General features: G+C 17.4%; 1 protein-coding gene across 2 annotated transcripts in view; it reads right to left on the bottom strand.

Moving 5' to 3' along the window:
* Positions 1–2,592, bottom strand: part of LOC108003950 (sonic hedgehog protein) — a 157,455-nt gene extending 154,863 nt beyond the window's left edge. For both annotated transcript variants that reach the window (XM_062083308.1, XM_062083307.1), the window contains exon 1: positions 2,488–2,592. The gene's annotated coding sequence lies outside the window, so the exon portion shown is untranslated. The remainder of the gene's footprint in view (positions 1–2,487) is intronic.
* Positions 2,593–6,000: the final 3,408 nt, after the last annotated feature.

Here is a 6,000-nt window from a genome sequence, read left to right on the forward strand (position 1 = left end):
CATTAACATTATAAATCATACATTGTCTATGAAATATATAAATAATATAATTATAAAAAATCTTTTTCAAAATTTGATAACTTTCAACTTTCGGCTCATATTCGATGTATTGTATATATATATATATATGATATAAGTACGTACTGTCTCGGATCCGAAATATACACAATGAACATGTCAATCATTGAAAACAAAGTTTCAAATATCCATTGAAAATTAAGTTTCGAAATACATATATTCATCTATGAATATAAAAATACCGTCTACCTTAAAACACCATAAAAACATAAAATTGTATATAATATTTCTATGTAATATTTCATATCATAAATATTTATTTATTTTCTCTAATTCTCAAAAATTGTTTATTAATCATTTTCTCAAAGCAAACAACAAATACTACATTACGTACTTTTTCAAGATTTTTTCTTATAAATTTTATTAATTAGGTTATATGATTACGTTTTACAGATAAGAGTAAATGTCGGTAAGATTAAAATGCCACATAAGAAGAAGTCTTAATGCTTTATTAAAAGATATCGAAAATATAAGAAATTGTACAAAACGACGATATTAATTCTCTTAGTGAATTTAATAGAAGGCGAGACAAGATGTGTAATATTTATTTTATCTGTTATATAGATATGTGTATTTATTATATTCTGATTCATTACAATAGCAAATTATATTATAAACTTGAAATGACGTATAAGAATCGTACATAAAGAAATTAGACAAAACTATAACGTGAAATTATGATAAATTCGATAATACATCAATATCAGATATATATTTATAAAGACGAGTGATATTTTGAAATAAAAATATAGATATAGATATATATTTCATGCTTTTGGTGTCTCTAACATTTTAATGAAATATTCATTACATAACATTTTCTTAGATTTTAATCTTTTTTTTTATTTTTGTCTTCTTTTTATCCTATTATATATTTTTATATCTAAAATCTTATTTTTCCGAAAACTTATTGACAAAGTTTTTTATTTGAAAAACTTGAAACATACTATATTTACAATCCTAAAAATATAATACATAATATAATAAATCTAATCTTTCGAATATAAATAAGAAATATTTCTAAGATGTGATTTTTCACTGTATATTCTTTTTTCATTTTAAATAATTAAATTATCCTTGTAGAATAAAATATAATAACAGTATAATAATATAGGTAACAATATTAAAAATTGAAATCGAATTGAATGCTCTTTTTTATTAATTTTCTATATAATTTTCTATGAAATGTAATAATATAATAAAAATATAATTACTTAATCGATATTATTTTGGTATTAATATAGAATTATCTGCATCAATATTTTCATGAAATAAGTTTCCGTATTATTTTTCTTTTTTCTATTTTATTTTTATTCAATGTTATTGTTATTCAATGTCATTTTTTTCAATTTCAATTCTCAATACATTTACACCGTATATTTGACAGGATGCGATCTTGCATTAGTCAAGTAAGTATTATTGTATATTGAATATGTATTTTGCCCATATATTCAGATTAATTATATCTATTCTAAGTTAAATTAAATTGAAAACTTTGCAATAAATAGGACAGATTCTTTTATAAAAATTTCAGAAAAATTCAAAAAAATTAGTTATAAAATTAATATTTTAATATAATACTAAAAAAAAAATATTAATTAAAAAAATTTATTTTTCAATAAATAAATAAATATTGATCAATTTATTAAATTAATTGATAAATTTTCATTTTAATTTTAAATTTATTATTTTTTATTTATAACAATAATAATTAATAAATAATAAACGATAATAAAAGATAATAAGAATAAATAATAAAAGATAGTGATTTAGATGTATATCTATATTTTTATTGCATAAAATAATAATAATCTGTATCTTTGTTGTATAAAACAATTAAAAATCTAATAAGATAGTAAATTGTTCATTTTTTGTTGTATATATTATATAGAATTTTTTTTAGATACATTTAGAATGCAAACTATATAGAAAAAAATTGTGTAAAAAAAATTATATAACATTTAATTTATAATAAAATGTAAAACTAAAATAAACTATATTTATCCTAAAAAGCAATTTAAAATATAGAAATAAATATAGAATTCAATATAAATATTTTAATATATAATAATTTAATATATAAAGAGAAATTAATTTAGAAAAATAAAACAAATAATATTATCTTAGCATTGTATAAAATATATTTATAAAAATAAGAAAATATTAAACGAAACCGAATAAACATAAATAAAACATAATAAAACATGATAAAAAAATCATTATAAAATTCATTATATAAAAATAGATTCAGATATATATTATACATAATAATTACAGATATATATTATACATAAAACAACTATCAAAAAATAAGTATTCGCAAAGCTCTCAACTTAACTTAACATAGAAAGAAATAGCAATAGATGACTATAATCGTAAAAATATCAAATCTTCCACTATTGAACATACCTGATATGATCGTGATGATAACAACACTAGACATCGAATAATAGTTTAATAATGAGAAACGCGAACTATGCACACGAATGGAACGTCACCAGCCACAGCTATGAGCCAACTGATATGAAAGTCGAAGTCTAGCAAAGGACGAGGAGGGGAAGTAACGGCCTACCAAAGTGTTCGGTTTACTGATAATAAACATCTTTTGTGAATAAGTGGCGGCCCCACCAAACCATTTCAACCGCAATCTATCATTGACACATTCGAATTTACATTGGATACCAAATCTTTGGAATTCCGATAATAATTTGGAATTTACAGAGATCTTTTTTAAAACGAGATAGAAGAAAATAGATTTAATGTATATCGATATTTTATTATTAATATTTATGTAATCATATTTATTTAATAAATAAAGAGATTATGAAAACTTTTTTTTTAAATTAAGAGAATAAAAAGATTTTTTGGGAAAATTTTGATATTTGATTTATTTAATATAGAACATGAAATTGAAGCTGTGAATTGTAATTGGAAGATTTTAAAAATTATGAATTAATAATATTTACAAGTGAATTATTAACATAATTTGCATTGTAAAATTATATATTAATGATTTATAAAAGAGAATTAAAAATAAATATCACATAAAGAATGATTTGAAAAGAAAAATTGAAAAATTAATTCAATGTTTGGTATAAACATATAGTATACAGTATAAAATATAATATATAATATAAAATACATTACATTTTAAATGAAGATGATTTCAAAACTTCTAAATTCAAATTTTAAGTTTTCGAATTTTAAAACTTTTTGCTTTTATGATTCGAAATTTTTAAAATTAAGATAAATATTAATTGATATATATAATTGAATTTGAATTTTTCACTTATTTTTTATTTTAATTGATATGGTTTTATCTATTTTAATCGTAGAAAAAAATTAAAATATATAAATTTAATGAATTTATAAATTTATTATAAACTTAAAAAATTCAAAAATTAATTTAAAAAATTTTTAAATATATTAAAATTTTTTTAATATCAAAATTTTTTTGAAAAATAAAAAAGAAAAAAATATGCATTTTAAGTTTCTAGAGTTTCGAAAATTCAAATCTGATAAAGTTTTGGATTTAAGTTTCGCGAATCAAAAGTAAAATTTCAATCCATATCTATGTAATTACAAATTGTAAATTAAATTATAATTGCTTTTCAATGTAAAAAGTTGACTGTAAAAAATTTAATATAAGATAATTAATGATTTCTATTTTAAAATAAAAACATCTTTTATATTTTTTTAAATTTGTAACTAGAATTTCTATAAAAAATATTTAATCTAAGAAATCGATAGGAATATTCAGAAATGAAAATTTTTAAACGATAATTTAAATGATATTTAAACAATAATTTCTTTAACGATTAATGCTATAATCGTTAAAAAAAATATAATTTCACACAAATAAAATTACTGATCGTTTTTAATTAATAATTATATTCAATAGATTGAATATTGAAGAAACAATAAGAAAAATAGTTACCTAATTGTAGAAGAAAAATATCAAATGTATATTTGTCTTTAAAAAAATCAATGAATTTATTCAACTACTTGCAGATTTTACTATATCAAATAAAATTTTTAACATTTTACCATAACTTTCTATCGAACCGAATAGATTCTTAACATTTTCCTTATAAAAAAAATTCAATTTTTTTTTAATATTAAAGTCTTATTTATTAAAGTATTATTTATTTAACGAAATTTCTGTAATGCGATTTTTATTTTTATTTTTTTTGTAGTATAATATTTTTGTGGAATTTCCTTTTTGTTAGAAAGTTTACTCATTATTATCGAGCAAAATCTTTAAAATTATTAGAATATATATCAAACAACAAAATACAAAATAAAATTATACATTTTTGAGAAATATCAATTTTATTATGTTCATTTATTCATCTTAATTTGCATATTATGATATATTGATTCATTTCTCTGTACTATTTGAAATGTCTCTATATATCTATCTATTTGTTTTCATATATTGTTTTATTGTAATATGAAAAAATATTTTAGATCAATTTAAATTTCTAAAAAAATATATTTTGATAGATACATTTTATAAAATTCAGTTTGAAAAGATTAATTTTTTTTAAATATATTTATTATACATATACATATTTACAAAATACATTATGCATATTTACAAAATTCAAATTAATCTCTCAATAAATTATATCTCTTAATTAAATCTTTTAATTATATCTTTCAAATAAAATTTTCAATATAAATAACTTTTTCGTAAAAAATATGAGTTATGTGATTATGTGATAATGTTGTAATTAAAAATTATATGATTCTATTTAAAAATCAAAGATAATTTTTATATAATTTTTAAGCGCTGATTTATAAAAAAATAATTACGCTAAAATATGCACTTCTCGAAATCATTTAATATACTTGAAGTTCATTTTAATATTTTGCTAATAATGGATCGTTGATTTCGATGAAGTGAAATTATTTTGACTTTTTATTAAATTTTTTATTTTTATTGGAATAAAAATTTAAACATTTTATTAATATATTACTTATATACAATAATAATTCTGAATATATATATATATATATATATATATATATATATATATAATATATATAATAATAATCTGAAATTTTTTTTAGATATTTTTGAAGTTTAAAACAATAAAATAGATGAGGAAATATACCAATATATTTTTTGGGTGTTTTTTTAATGAATTGGTATCATTTATTTTAAAAAAAATCATTTATAGATTGAAAAAATTTATTCTATTTTACATATTTTAAATTGAAATTATATATATATTATAATTAAATATAAATTATATATATATTATGTTTAGAATATGCATTAGTATTGTAGCATCTTTTTTTTTCTTTTATGAAAATTTAAATTAAAATATCTTTTAAATAAATTTTTTGATATAAATAGTTTTTTTGTAAAAAAAACTTTTATAATGAAATGTATTGAAGTATATTAAAAATTATATTAATTTCATTTAAAAATCAAAAAAAATTACATCATTCATAATGTTAGCAGTTTGTAATATTATATCGAAGAATTTTATTTAAATTACAATAAAAATTTCTTGTAACTATCATTAAACTATCATTCAAAAAAAACTAATATAAAAAAATATGCTAAATAATACATTCATTTATGATTACATGGAAATGCAAAACATATATATAACATGAAAAATACGTGTTTGCATAAAAATTATATATTTCTCTGTAAACTGATTTCTTCTAGAATCAAAGAATCTTTTAATGAATTTTAGTGTAAAATATTATTACTAGATAGGGAATAATTATAATTATAATTATTTTAATAATTATAATTATTTTAATAATTATAATTATTTTAATAATTATAATTAGAATGTAATAGAATATTCAAATTTTCTTTCTTATGCTATTAAAAGTGAAAAAGCTACTACTAATTTAATATTATAGTGTTATTATAATTTTTTTTTCAATTGAGAAAAA

This window comes from Apis cerana, linkage group LG12 (assembly GCF_029169275.1).
Source record: "Apis cerana isolate GH-2021 linkage group LG12, AcerK_1.0, whole genome shotgun sequence".
In the NCBI taxonomy this organism is placed as follows: domain Eukaryota; kingdom Metazoa; phylum Arthropoda; class Insecta; order Hymenoptera; family Apidae; genus Apis; species Apis cerana.